The sequence below is a fragment of the Danio rerio genome, chromosome 6, assembly GCF_052040795.2.
Source record: "Danio rerio strain M-AB ecotype USA chromosome 6, GRCz13ab, whole genome shotgun sequence".
Classification (NCBI taxonomy): domain Eukaryota; kingdom Metazoa; phylum Chordata; class Actinopteri; order Cypriniformes; family Danionidae; genus Danio; species Danio rerio.
Window position 1 is genome coordinate 8,025,441 of NC_141026.1, and position 21,710 is coordinate 8,047,150.

General features: G+C 37.7%; 1 protein-coding gene and 1 long non-coding RNA gene across 2 annotated transcripts in view; both read right to left on the bottom strand.

Moving 5' to 3' along the window:
* Positions 1 to 21,710, bottom strand: part of hs6st3a (heparan sulfate 6-O-sulfotransferase 3a) — a 56,158-nt gene that overhangs the window by 6,134 nt on the left and 28,314 nt on the right. The window lies entirely within an intron of this gene.
* Positions 12,119 to 18,074, bottom strand: LOC147843354 (uncharacterized). The gene is made up of 3 exons (XR_015493208.1): positions 16,584 to 18,074; positions 13,709 to 16,000; positions 12,119 to 12,795 (listed from the first exon to the last, which is right to left on the bottom strand). It is a non-coding gene; the product is annotated as an uncharacterized LOC147843354 (long non-coding RNA).

Consider the following 21,710-nt stretch of genomic DNA (forward strand, 5'->3'; position numbering starts at 1 on the left):
ACATAATTAAAAGATTAAATCTGGAGGGATTTCAGTGCGTAAAGAACAAGGGCGCAAGCCTTAGCTGAACAACGGTGATCCCCGATCCCTCAGGCAGCACTGCATCAAGAATCCTCATTCATCTATAAGCGATCTCACCACATGGGCTCAGGACTACTTTGGCAAACCTTTGTCAAGAACCACAATACGTAGTTACATCCACAAATGCCAGCTAAAACTGCATTGTGCCAACAGGAAGCCCTATGCTAACAGTGTCCAGAAGCAAACTCTCTTTTTCTTACTGTAAACCCACATTCTTCTTTAGCGATCAACAGAGGAAACGATATCTCATACAGGTCTGTAAAAACTGGAAGATCAGTAAATGGTTAAAGTTAAACTTTTAGCTGAACAATCCTTGTGGCATTTAATAGCAGAACTTTAGCAGAACCTTGAAACCCCCGGCCTAAAACCCTTGTTAATTTGTTTTAGAATGGTTTAACGATACTTTTATAGTATCTACTTGCTTTTTTTTGGAAGAATGCGTAAAAAAACAACATGACCACAACCCTTACTGGAGGACACAGAGCAAAGCAAACAAATCCTCTGTGCCAGAGCTCCGACAACATTTGAACATTTCTGCTGCAAAACAAGACAAAGATGCTAATTATAATAGCACTTTTGGCAGCGTTCCTCATTAAAATGACCACGCTGGATTTCCTGAGCATTTCTTGTTAATTATATCAGTATAATTTAGTGTCGCGCAACAGCTAATCATTCAGACAGAGATGTGGGTTGAGGTTCATTACAACAGTCTGATTCAAACCACATTATATTCACATTGTCAGAACATACACACAAAAAAATAAAACATTACAGGTGATAGGCAAGAAACGTCCATTATAGGCTTGATGTACTCAAAGAGAAAAACAAGTTTTCAAATGAGATTTATCAGAAAATGAGGAAAAACAAGCTCAATAAAGCATCCAATTTGGTGTGTGTGCCCAGAATAGCTGCTGGACTGAACGCATGGTGAGATGCTCCGGGCTCATTGTCAGACAGTTCCTCATCATTTGTCTCATTTCCTCTCGCAGGGATTGTTATAGCTCCTGTATGAGGAGCACATTATTTCCAATCAGCTCAATGAGAGGAGCGTCACCGAGTGCATTTCCGCTGACACATGCACACAAGACATCCATTATCCACACGAACATTCATTCACATCCTATAAGCAAATACTCACTCATTTGCACCAGAGATGCAAAAACTGTGGGAGCACGATTCTGCCACTGTTATAAAAATGTATTTGCCACATTTTATCAGAGTTCAAAACTTTCTATTATAGTTGCAAGATTATATACTTTCAGGATTTTGCGAGTCTTCTTTAAGGGAGACCTATTATGTCCCTTTTAACAAGATAAAAAATAAAAATCTGATGTCCCTAGAGTGTGTGTGTGAAGTTTCAGCTTAAAATACCACACATTGCAAGAATTAGATGCTTTGTTTCCAGTGAGAAACTTGTTCATGCTTTTATCAGCAGCAGGGTGGATTACTGTAATGGACTCCTCACTGGTCTTCCCAAAAAGACAGTCAGACAGTCGCAGCTCATCCAGAACACTGCAGCCAGGATTCTGACCAGAACCAGAAAATCAGAGCACATCACAGCTGGCTCCTAGTTACACTCACAATAGACTTTCAAGTATTATTACTTGTCTATAAATCACTAAATGGCCTAGGATCGCAATACATTACAGATATGCTCACTGAATACAAACCTAACAGATCCCTTAGATCATTAGGATCAAATAAACTAGAAATTAGTTGACTAGTTAATTAGAGGTTAGTCAAAGTAGGGTGAATCCACCTTCAGCTGTATGCCATTAGGCACATTCAAATCAAGACTGAAAACACTAAACTCTGTTTAGCTTTGTTTTTACTGAATGAGCACGGTGCTACGTCCAAAAGATCCCACTATTGTCTCTTTCTTTTCTTTTTCATTCTTTTATAACCTGTTTTAACACATTTTAGTCTGTTTTTAATCATTGTTATTATTAGTTTTCATGTTCTTACACTTATCTTTTATTCCTGTATAATATGTAAGCACTTTGAATTAGCATTGTGTGTGAAATGTGCTATATAAATAAACTTGCAAATTTTTGCATAATAGTTCCCCTTTAAATCCAAAATATATATATAAATAACAAAAATTTAAGCAAATAATGCCATTTTTGGAAAAACAGCATTTCAAAATCATTAGTTTTAGGCTGCAGAAAAAAAAAATATTCCTGCATATTTGTATTCTGTCCCATAATTTTGCATTTATCTCTATTGATTAATACTTTTCCTTAGAGATATAAACTTGAAATAGCAGGTTTCTAACTCAAAATTGCAAAATACAAACAACCAACTCTGTCGTTTCTTTCAGAACTGGTTCATTTATTCATTTTTCTTCGGTTTAGTCCCTTATATATCAAGGGTCGCCACAGCGGAATGAACCACCAACTAATCAGAACTATTTCTTGTAATTGCACGTTTAAAGGCTGTTTCACATTTTCAGCTTCATTGCATTTCGGAGTTCACATCTCACAAGTCACAACTGAAAACTAATATTTAGATAATATATAATCACAATTCCGACACTATTTACTTTATTCGTTTAGCTTATAACTTGCAATTGTTTGTTTATACATTTTATATCTTCTCACACCTGACTTTATGAGAAAATGGTGACTTTATTACAGCTTATATCTCTCAGTTTTAACGTTTACTTAGAATTTTAGGTTAAAACCTGCCAATTTCTGAATTTCTAACTTATAATTGTAAGATATAAGAAAGTTACCTAAAAATACATACCCTAAAAGCAGCTAGACTTAAAAGGTTAGCTTTATACTATTATTAGTATTATTCATTCATTTTCCTTCAGCTTAGTCTCTTATTTATCAGGGGTTGCCACAGCGGAATGAACTGCCAACTATTCCGGCATATTTTTTACGAAGCGAATGCCCTTCCAGCTGCAACCCAGTACTGGGAAACATCCATACACTCTCACATTAACACATGCTCTCATGGACTATGGCCAATTACATTCATCCAATCCACCTATAGCACATGTCTTTGGACTGCGGAGGAAACCGGAGCACCCACAGCAATGGTATTGGGTTTAAAATATTCACTTTTCGGCTTCAGGGAGCTGTAAAAGTTTCTGGCTAAAGGGATACACTGTGATGTGATGTCATGCCTGGAAACTGGTCTAAGATTTATCGAGTGATCTGCCACATCACGGTCAAATTACGGCCCAGAATGTCGTACTGGCTAAGGCATTATAATGCAGCGAAATCAATAACTCTCCACTACAGTAATCCATCTGCTCTTCAGCGCTGACCTATTGGAGACGCACTGTCAAATGTTAACCCGCTCGATATGGTCAAGCTGAGCAGGATATGATATGATAATGAAGGTCAGATCGCTGATCACAGGCTGCAGAGGTCAGTCTGGCGCTGCATAAAGCATCTATGAATGTTGTTTCTGGCGTCCCTTGAGCAGAACAGCTCTTAACATGTCAAGAGAAAACATATAGTGAGCTCAAAGTCTGGAAGTAGGAGGGGGCCTAAATTTATCCACTAACCATGCAGAAACTTGACCCGGAAACTATGATATCAGACTTAACAAGATAATGTGTAAAGGCTCCGCCCCCTTCTGGAAAGGAGCAGCTCATTTGCATTTAAAGGGACACACAGAAAAATTGCAACTTTTTGCTCACATGCGAGTTATAATAAATGACCTGTGGGCTATATTTGAAGCTGCACAAACACTTTTTTAGGGAAACTAGAAATGTATACAGTATTTGGTGGAAAGAGGCATAAAGTTTCCCCTTTAAAGCAGAGCAAATCTAGAAAAATGCCAGAAATTTCCATCCATAAATTTCAAGCCTAATTTCCATTCATTTTCACGGCCTTAAAGTTTTTGGTGGCGGCAAGGGAGCCTGTAAAAGCATGACGGAGCGAGAGAAAGACACATTTCCAATCTATTAAGACACAACATCCTAGTCGAGTCGTCGGAGGTGTGCTAATTAATCTCATGAAATAGTTTTTTAAGCAGAGCATTTAATTACTCAGCTCAAAGTCTATTAGCGGTGCTCAGAGGAAGGCAGTCGCTTCTCATTACTGATATACAATCGATGACAGTAATACTTTTTATCCGACTGGGAGGCGAGCAGTTTAAAGGGATATATCACTGTAATGAGCATTCACTGGTAAACCTACAGCTTTCTTAATTAAACAGCTAAAAACACGTCCACATACACACACACACACACACACACACAAATGCACACACACATACACACGTTTAACTGTATATATAGCTCACTAAACACACAGTGAGCACGTGGGATTTATTTGTGTTTTTATACATGAAATAGTTTGACACAATGGAATCTGGCCATTTAAAAAATTAAATTAAATGTTAACTTTAAATTTTATTTACATTAAAATTAAATGAGTAAATAGTATTATGGATCCTTCCTGATTTTGACTGCAATAAACAGTTCCAAATTTGAAAAGTGAATCCATCAAAATATTTAATATAAAATAAATAAAAATAAAATCCAGTGAAGGTCTTCTAAAGCAAAGCTATGAGTATTTGTAAGGAATAAAATAGCAGGAGTTCTTTTTAATGGCTTCTGCAACCTCATTGTGCATGTATTTAGTCATTTTTGAAAGAATCAACTCTTTAAAACCCCTTTAAAGGCTTTTCAGTTAAACATGAATGACAAAAAATATTATAAACCATTAGTTATAAATCATACACTAAATATAAAACATTAAAGAATTCATGACAGACAGACAGACAGATGATGGATGGATGGATGGATGGATGGATGGATGGATGGATGGATGGATGGATGGATGGATGGATGGATGGATGGATGGATGGATGGATGGATGGATGGATGGATGGATGGATGGATGGATGGATGGATGGATAGATAGATAGATAGATAGATAGATAGATAGATAGATAGATAGATAGATAGATAGATAGATAGATAGATAGATAGATAGATAGATAGATAGATAGATAGATAGATAGATAGATAGATAGATAGATAGTTAGATAGATAGATAGAAAATTGCAGTGGTTTAAAACATCTATAATATTAAGAAATGTTTTTGAGCCTCAAATCAGAAAATTTAAATGGAAAATTTAAAATTTAAAACTGGAGAAATGATGCTGAAAATTCAGCTTTGTATCACATAAATAAATAAAAATGTCAAATGTAATAAAATTGAGAGCAGTTATTTTAAATATGTCAGTATAACATTTCAGAATTTGTTGATAATTTTATTCAGTTATTTTCCTTCAGCTTAGTGCCTTATTGTTTTATTAATAATTAAATTAATTAATTATTAGTTATTATATATAATTAATTAAGATTAATATTTAATAATTTATTAATAGTTGTAATATTATTTATAAGGCGTTGCCACAGCGGAATGAACTGCCATATGTTCATATGTCTTTCCAGCCACAACTGAGTACTAGGAAACATCCATACACAATCATTCACACACACACTCATACACTACAGACAATTTAGTTTATTTAACTCACCTATACCTTATCTTTGGACTGTTGGGGAAACCTGAGCACCCAGGGGAAACCCCAGCCAACATGGGGAGAACATGCAAACTCCACACAGAATTGCCAACTGACCCAGCTGGGACTCAAACTAGCGACCTTCTTGCTGTGAGGCAATTTATTATTATTTTTTATTAAATAATGCAGTCTTTGTGAGCTTATAGCCTTATTTACAGTACTTATTATTCAAAAATCTTACAGATTCAAACAGTTTTATGCATTTTAGTACTTCATCGTGAATAAATAAGACCCAGAAAAACAAAGAAAAGAGAGCAGGAAAAGGCAAAGATAGACTTATTCCAAACATAATATTACATAAAATGTAAAAAAAATTAAAAATCATAAACATAGAGAGATCCCAACAGCTTTATTAACAGCCACTGCATAACTCAAAGTAAGTTCAAACTGTCTGACAGACAAAAAATAATAATAGTAATGTCAGAAGTCCATTAGCTTGTTCAGTCCTAAGTGAGTGGTCTAGCGCAGATGCTAATTTGGTTAGCAGGAAAAGGGGTCTGTATGTGTGGTGGCAAAAACAGCAGCACATTAGACCACTTACTTAAATGAGCAGAGGACGGAGGGATAATGTGCTCTCGGCCTTCTGTGCTGCTCAAACACCTACTAATATCAGCTGAATTGAATTACTGAGGAAGCCGTGTGCTAGAGTGAAAGCACCATTTTTTTGCTAACGCTAACTGACATACCTTTCAGTGTCAACATTGCTAGCCATCTGCTTTTGTGACTTCTAATAGCAAATAACCCACTGGATAAATTATTAAGTATGCATTGGAAACATAATGAAATGGTTTGGTCCGTGTATTATTATTAATATTATGTATAAAGACAAAAATTGGTTTCAAAACAATCGATAAGATTAATACAGCTTTATATTTTATGCATTAGGATGTGTCCCATTAAATTGCATTTGAAAAGATCACTTATTCTCATTCATTCATTTATTTTCCCTCAGATTAGTCCCTTATTTATCACTTATTCTGCTATAAAATGTATTAAGTAGAGGTCAGAATATGTTATTTATTTATTTTTTTTACATAAATATATCTGTTATGCTAAATGATGATAGAGTAGATCATTATTTCCTAATTTCTAACATTTTATTTTCAATAAAGAATAAAATGTAATAATTTTTTTGAAAATTCAAAAATATTATAAAAATAAATATTACATATTTTAATACATGCAAGAATAAGCATGTTGTGTAATTAGTATATAAATATATGAATCACTATGAAGCATTACTCATTGATTCATTTTCCTTCGGCTTAGTTCCTTTAGTCATCAGGGGTCGCCACAGCGGAATGAACCACCAACTATTCCAGCATATGTTTTACACAGCGGATGCCCTTCCAGCTGCAACTTTTTAAAACAAATTGGGACACAAAGAAAGATCCGTCATTGTCTTTAGGACTAAACTGTAACTGTAAGCATCGACAACAAATATTAGAGCAGTGTTTTCCTCATGCACCATCAAAAACCATCGAATGCAAACAAAAACAATACAGGTGTTTTTCTTTTGGACGATGTAACTGTTCCGGACAAGCCACAGCTACAGATATGTAAAGAGAAACCTTTAATAAATATTTAATAATGTTCTAATCTTCACCGCCCGCTGCTGCTGTCATTCTGCAGATAATTTTATCTCCTGTACACGGTTACCAAACGCTGAACGCAAGACGTCTCTGCTATCTCTGCCATATGAAAATATGTGATATTTGTGTCTCAGAATGATTCACAGGACAGATAATATATCAGGAGAAGAACCACAGGCCATGAATATTTCTGAGAGGAAATGATACACATCACAAAATGTCCTACAGTGGGTCTGGTTTATTGATCAAGAAACAAACAATCACACACAAAAGTTTTCTTGAAGCTTAACAGTTAGATAAACCTAAAAAAAATTATTACCATCCAAAAATGTTGCAGTCCCTCAATAAAACAGCACAAAGATTATGCAGGACTGGACCAAGACCAGCACATCAACCCCTAAGCCTTGTTCAGCCATTTCCTGTTGAAGAACAATTCATCACAAAATGTTTAGTTGACCTAATCAGACTTTCACCAGACGCACACGCTTTATCGACCTGGCCGAGTGTCGACTAAACCCGATGCTTTGTCTCCTTGCATCAGGAGGGGAGTCCCGCAGAAAATCCATACGTGCCAAAACTATTTTATTTCATTAGCATCGAGGCCACCAGCCTAATTAAAGAGCAGCTTCTGTATGCTTACGCTAGCAATAGCGTACTTTCGACATTAGCGTTTAATACAACAAGTATCCCTGAGAACCGCAAGCCTGGTTCATTTGAGGACGGTTTTCAGAAAGGGAACATCTGCTTTGGCGCTTCATGCTCTACTGGGTGAACATTAAGTGATGATTTGAAAATCTTCTGTTTCACTAAGCAGGGCGTTTGCCTGAACGGAAAGCAGTTTCACAGCACATTTACACTGCTCCGATGAAGGACGGCAAAGCTGAGGGTCCACGACAGTGCAAAATAGAATTAAAGGGATAGTTCAAACTAAAGATGGCTTGAGCGGTCTCATTTAACGTTACATGTCAAGAAAACAGTTTCTATGTGCTTCTCCATAAGAAATAAAATTTGAGGTGCTGATTAAAAATAAAGTTATTGAAGAAATGAAGGAATTTAAGTATCTTGGCATAACTGTAGACATTCATTTCAAATTTGACATTAGTCACGTTAAAAATATAAAAAGGTCGAGCCAAGTCTACTGTCAACTGTTTTCATTTTGTTAGAAGATTTTTAACATATCAAGCTGCCAAATTATACATGCACACAATGATATTCTCTCACTTGTCATAATGCATTACATCATGGTCACAAGCCTCTTTGACTACATTGAAGCCTACTGACACGATATAAAAACGAGCAATTAAAATAATGCATTTAAAGTCATTGCAATGACATCATTGTGAAGTTTTATGTAAACAAAACCTTTTTAGTTTTGATAGTTTTATTAAATCGAATTATCTTAAATCAGTTTTTAAATGTTTAAATAATCATGTACTAATGCTGTTTCAGATCTATTCAGCTTTAAATCTCTTACAGAGACACACGAGCAACCACAAATGGCGACTGTCTTGTACCAAAGTGAAAGCCCTCTTTTTTGGTCAAGCTGTTTTTTCTGTTGAGGGAACCAAATTGTGGAATGATTTACCTGTTAGCCCTAAATTAGAAAGTAATATACATGTTTTTAGTAGTGTTCTTAAAAAGTGGTTAAAAACAAACAAGCAGTTTGCACAAGAATAGAATTTTTTCTTACTCTGGCTAATAATAAATAATGGGATGGCTATAGGAAAAATACAGCTTACTAAGAGCAACATTGCCAATTTAGTATGTTCAATTTACTTTAATCGCATGGTTTTGGACTGTGGGAGGTAACTCGGGGAAAACCCACACAAGCATTGGGGAAACAAGCAAACTCTGCACAAAAGTGTTGACTGGCTTAGTAGGGACTTTAACTGGTGACGTTCTTGCTGTGAGGCAACAGTGCTAATCACTGGGCCGCCATGTCACCCAATCTAGAAAACGAGGGTGGAGTAGGGGTGGAAGGGGTTATTCTTCAAAACGAAGATGCTGAGGCAAGAAACTGGTTATTTAAAGTGAGTTAGCAATCGTCTGATTGGTGAATCATACATTAGCTAATGTGGCACAAGCTGTGGTCAATCATAAGCCTGTGCTCCTCTCGAAATAAGTTTATAAATAAACTTCACTTCTTTTAATTTCTTCTGAGAAAATATGACGATCGTATTTTTGAAGAGAATGCAAAATCTCTGAAATGCATTTTTATCAACCTCCAATGTTTATGTTCCGTTATTTCACATTTCAACAATGAAAACAGCACATTCATCACCATAAAATGTAAATGACTGATCCTACCCTGCAAGCTTTTTTTTTGTTTTTAAAAGCATACCTGCCAACGCTCCCATTTTTCACGGGAGTCTCCCATATTTCAGACACATCTCCCGTATTGTTCTGTCTAACGGAAAACTTCCGGAATTCCACCCGACCAAGCTTTTTGATACAGTCCAGCTAGCATTTTGGTTGAGTCCCCATGCGCACCGAACCCAACATGCAACCATCTTCATACCCGCTCTCTGCTCTTCAGGTTGTGCGCACCTTCCCCCCCCTACTCTTCACTTTGCGCACACCAACGGATAAAATCTCCCGGATTTTAATATGCGTATGTTGGCAGGTATGTTTAAAAGATGTCCAATAGATGTCTAAACATGTTCATCTTGACTAAAACAAGTCCAACATATAGCGCGCAGTCAGTGCAAACCTCTCTGTTAGAAAGTAATTCCTTCGTTCAGAGTTGATAATAGTCCAAAATGTGATGATAATAGTTAAACATGGCAGTTTGTTCATGTTTTAGGCTGCTGAAAGAATCATTTGCTCCTTCGTTTTTTTCGGCTTCTCCTCTTGTTTTTTCGCACGTCAGTCTCGCGTTTGTGCATTTCTGAAAAGATACCCTTTTATTATGCTTGGTACCCTTTGCAAAGGGAACCCAAAACGCACATTACGATTCACTTTTAGGTTCTTTTTGACAGTGGAAACGGCCATAAAAGCGGACCGAATCGTACCATACCACTCAGTGAAAACAGGCCATATTAAACACAAAATTGTTTGCTTACTGGGTAACTGTATTAAAAACATGCCAGGAGAAAATTAATTCTACATTTTTACCCTGATTTATAGGAAACGGCCACTAAAATGTAGTTTAAATACTAAAACATATTGTCAGGCATATGTGAAATAAAATGATTTGATAACATATTAAATGACTATTTTAGCTTCACTACACAGAATCATAAATTCATTCATTCATTAATTTTCTTGTCGGCTTAATCCTTTTATTAATCCGCGGTCGCCACAGCGGAATGAACCGCCACAGAATCATAAATCAATAAATAAATATATTCATTGTTATTTTGGTTGGTATAGTAAGTAAGTAAGTAATTTGTATGTATATAGCACATTTATTGTGTGTGGCCATACAAAGTGCTTCACAATCATGAGGGGTCACTCCACATCAACACCAGTGTGCAGCATCCACTTGGATGATTTGACGGCAGCCACAGGACAACAGCGCCAGTGTGTTCACCACACACCAGCTATAGGGGGAGTGGAGAGACAGTGATAGAGCCAAAGGGATAGAGCCAATAGTGCCATGTGATTTTTAATGTTTAACGTCTCATCCGAAAGACGGTGCTCACTGACAGTATAGCGTCCCCTTCACTATACTGGGGCATCAGGACAGACCACAGATTGATTGTCCCCTGCTGGCCGCACTAACACCACTTCCAGCAGCAACCTAGTTTTCCCATGTGGTCTCCCATCCAGGTACTGACCAGGCTCAGCCCTGCTTCAGTGAGTAACCAGTCTTGGGCTGCAGGGTCATGTGGGTTTCTTCCGGGTGCTCTGGTTTGCCCCACAGTCCAAAGACATGTGCTTTATGTGAATTGGATGAACTAAATTGGCAATAGTGCATGAGTTTGTGTGTGAATGTGAGAGTGTATGGGTGTTTCCCAGTACTGGGTTGGAGCTGGAAGGGCGTCCACTGCATAAAACATATGTTGGAATTGTTGCCGGTTCATTCCACTGTATCAACCCCCTGATAAAAAGGGACTTAACCGAAGGAAAAATGAATGATGTCAATGCCTACTGCTATCCAAAATACTTCCAAATGTTTACAGGCTTGTAACCACTTGAGACTGAGTGAAAGGTGAGTAAAATGTCAGTTTCTTCAAAGTTATCCACTGTTTGTCTCTTAAGCACGGGCTCAGCAATAGCCCTTACTGTGCTGCTTTCTGTATTTTCCTTACCGCAGCATATTCGGAAAGAGCACATTACTTTCAATGGCGTTTTCGCTTAAGAAAAGCAGATGGCAGGTTTTGCAGTCATCAGGCATGCGGCGGTTCTAGTCATATCATCAATTGCAGAGGCTGTGGCAGGAACAGCTTGCCATTTCCATACAGACAGCAAAGCATGAACGTCCCACAGGCCGATTGAGTGTGGATGTGCTGAGTCATGGGCCGCTGTTATCGCCAGCGCTCCAGGCTCTTACACAAATGAGACCGGCTGGAGATGGAGGAAAAAATATAAAGGGATAAAAATCAAAGCTATAGAGAACTCTGTCAGCCCCGATTCACTTAACGCTCTGTGAAATCAGTCGAGAAAGTTGAATGACCTCTAGTGGTGACTCTAGATCACAACATTTTTCCATTGGAGGAGGAAGGTACGACACAAAACCACCACATGGATAAACTATAGAAGGATTAGGTGAATATGCAAAGAGGAATTCAAGACAGAGTCTATTAAACAAGCCCACTGATAGTAGGATAGACAGCATGTTCTCAACAAAACAAAACAAAATGAAACACCTCATAACAATGGAGGGTGAGTTGAAATTAAACTGAATGACAGGAAGGAAATATTAACATTCATTCATTCATTTTCTTTTTGGCTTAGTCCTTTTGTTAATCAGGGATCGCCACAGCGGAATGAACCGCCAACTTATCCAGCATATGTTTTACCCATACACATATGTACCCAACACCCATACCTTATTCACACACATACACTAGGGACAATTTAGCTTACCAAATTCACCTATAGCTCATGTCTTTGGGCTATGGGGGAAACGGGAGCACCTGGAGGAAACCCATGCTAACATGGGAAAAACATGCAAACTCCACTCAGAAATGTCAACTAACCAAGGCGATGCTTGAACCAGTGACCTTCTTGCTGTTAGGTGACATCGCTACCCACTGCCACCACGCTGCCGGAAATATTAACACATGACTAAAAATAAGCTTTAAAAAATGAGTCATGTTAATTTGATTGTGCATTAGTGCTGTGACATCCATTTAATTTATTTAAATTGTGGTTTTTATTTATTCATTACTAAATTCCCTTTTTGTTTTCCCATTTTTTACAGATTTTTTTTTTCAGGATGCCATTTTGTTCCTTGGTTTTTCAGTTTGTTTGTTTTGTCATTTTAAGAGAGCTATGATTCAATTTTGCATAAATAAATACACTGTAACTTTTCTTCAATTACGATTGAATTAAATGTTAACAAAATGATAGGGCCCTGATAAAAAATATTTTTTTAATTTATGATATCCATCATATAACCAACCTTCTGTCTCGCTACAAACCAACTCGCTCTTTAAGATCTCAAAACTCAGGGCTTCTGGTAGTACCTAGAATAGCAAAATCAAGTAAAGGTGGTCGAGCCTTCTCTTTCATGGCTCCTACACTCTGGAATAGCCTTCCTGAAAACGACCGAGGCTCAGACACACTCTCCCAGTTCACAACTAGATTAAAGACCTATCTGTTTAGTAAAGCATACACTCAATGCATCACCTAAAGGGTTCCACACAGGCTTCTGCATCTTGTTTATATACACTATAAACAGCAGCTACGCTAATTATTTTCTTTATTCTCTATTTTCACCTGGGGATACTCATCCCGAGGTCCTCAGATTATGCGGAGTCACTGATTGGATCCAAGACCAGCGACGAGATGATCAGAAGGATTCCATATCCAGGACCAGGCCATATCCTGAGCTGCTGCTGCGCTGATGGTCGTGGGGAGTGGAGAACATGAGTCTGATTCCAGCGACGCTCCAGGGACAGACAAGTCTTCGCTGAGGCCAGCTTCCAGCCTCAACCACGGCGAATGAAGCTCTGCACAAGACTTTTGGCCAGCGGAGAAATTAAAATGGTCGTGCCCAACTGAGTCTGGTTCTCAAGGTTTTTTTTCTTCACTCCCATCAGGTGAAGTTTTTTTTCCCTCTCCGCTGTCGCCACTGCCTCGCATGGTTCAGGATTGGTAGAGCTACGCATCGATGAATTTGCTCTTCAGTGTTTGAACTCTCAGTAATGATTAAATCACACTGAACTGAGCTAAACTGAACTGAACTTAAACACTAAAACCTGGACCACACTGTTCCAGTTATTATGACCATTTATGTGAAGCTGCTTTGACACAATCTACATTGTAAAAGCGCTATACAAATAAAGCTGAATTGAATTGAATTGAATATATACCATCTGACAAATGTTTTGTCGCCTATCCAAGTTTTAGGAACAGCAAATAGTAACTTGACTTAGTTGATCATTTGGTATCAGAAGTGGCTTATATGAAAGGCAAAGGCCTCTAGATTACACTTATCTTACCAAACTAAAATATGATCATGCCTTGATTATTAATTATTTAATCAGGACAGTAAGGTCTGACTTTGTTTAGACAAAACTCTTGTCACTTAACAGAAATAATGTCCAGTACAGAATATAAAGTCATGCTGCAATGAAAAAAGAATGAATATTGTGTATGACTGCCATGAGTTTGGAGGACTGCATCCATACATCTCTGCATGACTCAAATAATTATTAATAAAGTCAACTGTAACGGCAAAGAAAGCGTTCCTGCAGGACTCCCAGAGTTCATCAAGATTCTTTGGATTCATCTTAAATGCCTCCTCCATTTTACCCCAGTCATGCTCAATAATGTTTACCTCTGGTGACTGGGCAGGCCAATCTTGGAGCTCCTTGACCTTCTTTGCTTTCAGGAACTTTGATGTGGAGGCTGAAGTATGAGAAGGAGCACTATCCTGCTGAAGAATTTGCCCTCTCCTGTGCTTTGTAATGTAATGGGCAGCACAAATGTCTTGATACCTCAGGCTGTTGATGTTGCCATCCACTCTGCAGATCTCTCACACGCCCCCATACTGAATGAAACCCCAAACCATGATGTTTCCTTCACCAAACTTGACTGATTTCTATGAGAATCTTGGGTCTATGCGTGTTCCAATAGGTCTTCTGCAGTATTTGTGATGATTGGGATGCAGTTCAACAGATAATTCATCTGAAACAAATCTAAATTCTGCCTCTTTTCCAAATGATAAACTAGAAGTCAAGTTATTATTTGCTGCTTTTACAACTGGGATCGAAGACAAGATTTTTGTCAGGTAATGTGTGTATATATATATGTATATAGATAAACATATAGATTTTATTATATACCATATGCTTATATATCCAAAGGCATAACATTTATATTACACATAATCTATTTTTAATAATGACATTCTAATGAAGTTTCCTTACAATTTAGTTGTGCTTTTTAAATTTTAAACTTGTAATTAGGATCAAAGAAATAGGATCAAAGTATGTGTTGTTGTTTTAAATTTACCAGTACAAATGAATGTGCATCAAAGTGTAATCATCATGTTGCAGCTGCTTGAGTCCTGCCTCCATCTCTCCATCCATCCTCTGTGTCTTCACTCTGTTAATAACCGCTCCTCATGTAATTACAGCTATCGGCTGCATCCTTCCACAAAACCACCATACATCCACCAGGATCCATTTTGATTTCCATTACAAAGCCCGACAAACCCAAGATCGGTTTCCTGCTACACCACAAATCACCTTCATTTTCCACAAAACTGCATGGAGGACAAGATTGTGACGGTTAATTGCAGCTCTGTAAATCAAACGTGATGTCTGAACACCGAGCAGAGTCGCTAAGCAGCCAATTATAGCCATGCTGACGAGACAGCAGACACAGAGTTTACAGGCACACCGTAAACCTCACACTTTACCGTATCCATCTACACTTTCTGAAACCACTTGTGACATGTTCAGTTCTCAGATGAAAATGCTGCCGTTATTCGCTCGCACTAGTGTCAAGTCGGATTTTTATGGTGATATGTGTAGCTTGACAGACGTCAGTATTCACTGTCATTGTGGAAGTTGGATGAAAATAAATAACAGCATATGGATGCAGAACTACAGGAGGGTGAATAAATAATGGCAGAATTGTTATGTATGGATGAAATGTTTATTGAATCATTAGCAACTAACAGACCTGAATGTTTATAACAAGAAATCAGATTTATAGTTGGACGATTAACTGTTTAGAGCAGGAGACACCAATCTCGGTCCTGGAGGGCCGGTGTCCCTGCAGGGTTCAGCTCCAACTTGCTTCAGCACATCTGCCTGGATGTTTTAAGTATATCTAGTAAGACCTTGATTAGTTCGTTCAGGTGTGTTTGATTAGGGTTGAAGCTAAGATCTGTAGGACACCGGCCCTCCTGGAACAAGTTTGGTGACCCCTGGTTTAGAGATTAAAAAGCTCCAGACTTGTAAATTTTGCTACTTATTTTCCCGCCAGTGTGACTAATATTTACATAATATTTACCTGATAAGAGTTTACACTCAAAAAAAAAAAAACATTGTTGCTGCTTGTTAAAACTACTTATTTATAATAAGCTGAATCAACACAATTTGATTTTGATCTTTCTGATTTTGGGGACAACTTAATTTTTTATGTCCAATCAACTTATGTAATGTAATGTGTATTTATATAGCACATTTATTGTGTATGGCCATACACCCAAAGCGCTTCACAATCATGAGGGGGGTCTCTCCACACCAACACCAGTGTGCAGCATCCACTTAGATGATGCGACGGCTGCCACAGGACAACGGCGCCAGTGCGCTCACCACACACCAGCTATAAGTGGAGTGGAGAGACAGTGATAGAGCCAATTCGGTGGAAGGGGATGAATGGGAGGCAATGATCGTAAGAGCCGATAGAGGGACTTTGGCCAGGACACCGGGGTTACACCCCTGCTCTTTTACGAGAAGTGCCATGGGATTTTTAATGACCACAGAGAGTCAGGACCTCAGTTTAACGTCTCATCCAAAAGACGGCGCCCACTGACAGTGTAGTGTCTCTTTCACTTTTACTGGGGTATTAGGACTCACACAGACCAGCCCCCTGCTGGCCTCACTAACACCACTTCCAACAGCAATCTAGTGTTCCCTAGTGATCTCCCATCCAGGTACTGATCAGGCTCAGCCCTGCTTAGCTTCACTGAGTAATCGGTCTTGGGCTGCAGGGTGATATGGCTGTGGCAACTTATGTTTGTAAAAAACAATTTAGTTTACATTAATCGATTTGTATTAAGACAACATGAAGGATTTGTGTGGAACCCAGCATTTTTTTACAGTGTACTGGATTAAGTGGATTAAACATAAAAAAATTAAGTTGTCCCATAAAAACATCAATTATTGTGTTGTTTCAGCTCATTTTAAACAAGCAGTTTGGACAAACAGAATTTTTTTTGTGTACATTCCATTGCAGATGAGAAACATCATTGAATGTAACAAAAATTTAACAAAACAGACCAAAAATGTTATATTGTACTGTTTTTTAACGTAAATAAATTGAAATATGGTATCCAGCTCACTCTGCTATGCAAATTGGCATTTGATCCAAACCCACCAAGCAATTTTGCGTTCATTAGAAATCTAATAGACGTCCAAACAAAGACGTCACGGCTAAAACAAAGCTAAATATGGGACGTCAGTGAAAATCTAAAGAAATCTAATAATAGTCGAAAAACAGACCGGTTATCAAATATACTGGCTTCATGTGTGTAGCCAATCACTCCTGTCCAATTGATGATTAATGTATTAGATCATTAGATTTGTGAAGCAATGTCTCTTGGACATGGAGACAAAACCCTAACAAAACTCAACCAAGCCTCAACCACTCAGAAGGGAATTATTCATTTATTTTATTTTTAGTCCTTTTTTAATCAGGGGTCGCCACAGCGGAATGAACCGCCAACTTATCCAGCATATGTTTTACAAAGCGGATGCATTTCCAGCTGCAACCCAGTAGTGGGAAACACCCATACACACACACTCACATTAAAACACTACGGCCAATTTACTTTATTCACTTCACCTATTGTGCATGTCTTTGGCCTGTGGGGAAAACCGGAGCATTCAATGCATTCATTAAAGCTTTCAGCTTTCAGCTTTTTTCATTTCGTGGACTTCCATGCAATACCTTCTAACTCAAAACTCAACAAAAGTTCTTATGCAAAAAATGACATCTTTATTCGTAGCAAGTAAAATCCAACGCTATTGTGCTGCAATTCGTAACTTTTTGACTGAGTGCCTAATTCCTATGAAATCGTATGATCTCATTTGAACATTGTCGAACGATCTGCTCAGTGACGGTTGGATGTAGGGGCCACACCTCCTTTATAAATTCGTACATTTTTGAATGATTGAATTCATACGAATTAGCCACTAAAAACACTGACAAAACATGAAATAGTTACATTCCCTCATTAGATCAGGTTGTAAAATCCATAAATTAAGCTAATGTGGTGCCGCAGATGATGTTTTTATTCTTACTTTCATCACACAGTAGGCTCAAGTGTAGTTTAAAACGTAAAAGAAGATCTGCAAAAAAAGGCCTATAACTCATAAACAAGAAAAACTTAAGTGTAAAAGTAACAATATGACCTCTTTAACAACCATTTATGTCTAAGGCTCATTAAAACAACATGCATTTAGCCTACATTTTTGCGAAACCTGAAATCACCTTTCACTAGAGAAATCCACTAGAGGGCATTGTGTAGATGTTTGCAAATTTGAAATATGCAACTTAGGGTACGTTTTGTTGAACGTGTCAAAAACACATCCTTCTTTTACACATTCATGAAGGTGGAGTTTGTCATACAGATCACCTAGTGAACCACTGACGTAAACTCAACCAATAGTGTTTTTCAAAAACAAATGTATGATAAAAGAGCACCGCAACCACATAGTTTAACCTTGATTTTGCAATGCTTTTTTTTTGTTTACAATGCAATACATAGCCATACTTTAAATCTGAGCACTCTGAATCACAAGAACAACACTGTACAAAGTGAGCTACGAGCATACTGACCACGTCAGAAAAGTTGTTAATTTGGAGATCCATAAGTGAAACAAACTTATTCGATTAGATATCATATTAAGTTGTTATGAGATATTTATTTGCCGTTGTGCAAAGAACTGCACAAAAACAACCCTATATTTACTGATAATTGTCAATCATTATTTATTAGGGGTCTCCACAGCAGAATGAACCACCATTTATTCAAGCCGTATAAAAACGTTGAGTTATTTATTTAACTCAATGGTTGAGTTATACATATTTGGTGCTTTGTTGGGTTATTTTTGACCTTTGTTAGGTTATTTATTAATAACTCAACCAGTTGAGTTTAATATTTTGTGCTTTATTGGGTTATTTTTAACCATTATTGGGTTAATTATTAAAAAACTCAATCATTTGAGTTAAACATTTGAATTTCAACAATGAACTGATTTTACTGATACAGAACAGCTGTATTAATTAGCAGGCGTAATGTTGTTTTTGCATTTAGCAATAACACAATAATATTATTGTTATTGTTTATCAAACTACCTCTCCATGTCGTGTTTTTATATCCGTTTCACCATCCAAGACCATCTTTTAGAAGTGGTTGTGGCTAAAATGTTATGTACATTGTGGACACTTAGTGAAGCCTGCTGCGGCTGCTGGACAGCCTCTACAGCACACAGAGCTCCATATTCTGCTCATCAACACATGGTTTTCTGCTTGCACAGTTCATAACTGTCTGCACTTTGTTCTGTTTCTTCGTTGTTTGTGATTCTTGATTTGTTTTAACAAAAGTGTCTGGAACGAAAATGTAATTAAATTGAAGCATTTTCAATAATTTTGAAAACTGTGTGTTATTTATTTAAACAGCCATAATTATAAAATTAACAGTACTAGTAGTAATAGTAGCAATATTAATACCAGAATGTACAAAATAACATTTAATCAAAATAACCCAATGCATTGGATTTAATTATATAACCCAATGCATTAGGTTAAAATAACCCATAGTTGGGAAGGTGCTATTATGACCAATAGCTGAGTTAAATGTTGGGGTATTTTTAACCCAACTATTTCAACAGAGTGCATTTCATTTTTTAAGCGTATGTTACGGGGCGTTATGACGCCGTTCTTTTCACGCTTACCAGTTTACCGCCTACCTCCATGTATAGGGCTTTCCCACCGCAACCAGTTTGTCCAGTTTGCTCGTAATGTACGTCGGCGGACTTGAGACGCAGAGAGGAGCTGACCATGACGACGACGAACGTGTTTGAGTCCAGGGAAAAGCTGTTCCAGAAATCATGTAAGACAAATACAGTATCTAAAAAATTAAACGAACAAGTGAACAACAGGGTGAGAATGTGGTCAAATCTGAAAACGTGGAAAAAATCAGGCGAGGGATTTATTTTTTTCTGGACGACTTTTGTAAATTGTTGCTCGGGTTTAGGGAAGTAAGCGGGTGGGCGGGTCAATCGGTAAAATTGGTTGGGTTCAGGGAAGGAGAAGGGGGGTGGGTCAGCCGATTGGCCGGTCGCCCAGTCAATCATTCAGCCAATTAGACAGACGGTCAGAACAGCAGGGCGCGAACGGTACTCACAAGAGACATTGTAGATGCAAAAAAGCACACACAGCAGCCTCTCATGGATTCGCGAAAACAAAAACTGCAAAAATACGTACCTACCAGGATGTATTTCACAGTTTCCAAAAACGTCCACGGGACTACGTTTTCAGAATGAGCCTGGGTTGTGTTTTACACAGCAGATGACCTTCCAGCCGCAACCCAGTGCTGGGAAACACCCATAACCTCACATGCTTATACTCAACGGCCAATTTAGTTAATCCAATTCACTTATAGCGCATGTTTTAGACTGTGGGGGAAACCGGAGCACCCGGAGGAAACCCACACCAACAAATTGTGCAAACTCCACACAGAGTCCAGCCGAACTCCAACCAGCTACCTTCTTGCAGTAAGGCGATATTGCTAACCACTGAGCCACCGTGCCACCCTTGTTAATATGTCCCTGTAAATATCATTAATGTAAAAAGGAACAAAAGGCGAACAAAAAACTGAATGCTGGAGTACATGTTGAGTAGTTTCACATTGTATTTCCAATGAGCCTGTAGTTCATGTACGTACAAATGTGTTTGGCAAATAAAACAGAAAAAAACAGGATTCCTGCCATTCCTTCAACTAAGCACTCTGATAACGAACAGTTGAAGAGGAAACAGAAGAAAATGTGCCGACGCACTCAAGAAAAACAAGAGGACAAAGAGAAGATAAGGGTAACACCCGTTCAGTCGTTTAGCTTATTTGCTCAACAAAAGTCTTTGATGGGAGGAAGCTTACTTTGATCTGTTATCATTACATGTGGGACACAGAATAGACAAAGCACTGAGATCCACCGGGGAAGCTGCTGTCTACTCTACACTACGGCTCAAAGTAATGCGCGTCCCTGTGTGTTTGCAGAATATCTGCATGTGTCAGCATTTTGACCACAGAGGCAATACATTTCTCTGACGGGTCCTTAACAGGCCGTCTACAAGAGAAGGAATAATAAATATAAAGCTTTACTAAAAGAATATTCAAACATTTCTATTTACTTTACTTGAAATCATAAGTAATGTTTTTAAATACAAATTTTTTAGTAAGCATGCATTCAAAGGTAATTATAAAAGGAAATTTTAAAGTTTTTTTTAGATGTTAGTATCAAGATGTTAGTTTTAAGGATATCTACAAACTAGTATGCTTCAAAAACAGTGACAACATTTGCGTTTGGAAGATACAAACCTCATATTAACGTCCAAAGTTTCTGCCTAAATGTATCAATGATTTTTTGACATTACCTCATACTTCGGTTTCTCATCAAATTTTGACTAATCAAATGCTCTCTAGTATTTGACATGCTCCACCCCCTTCAAGACATTTCTCATTGGCATTTCATTTGATGCTCAACCACTCTCACTGGCAGAGCTGTGATAAAACAAAATGCTATTGGCTGTTTTTTTTTTTAAATGGGAGAAGCTACTCTATGCCCCACCCTTTATTCATGTTTCAGTTGAGATTTTGTCAAACATTGAATAAAATTGCATAATTGAACACACTTCATGAGGTCTTTAAAGGTATAGTTTACCCAAAAATGTAAATTTATTTGCTCTTAGGTTGTTTCAAAGAAAGATACTTGGAAGAATGTCAGTAACCAAACACATCTCGCTGCACATTCACTGCCTGAGTTGGGGGAAACAAATACTATGGTAAGTATTTATAATCTCTGACAAGACTGACATGCAGAGTACAACGTTTTGAGTCGTATTCACAGATTTGAA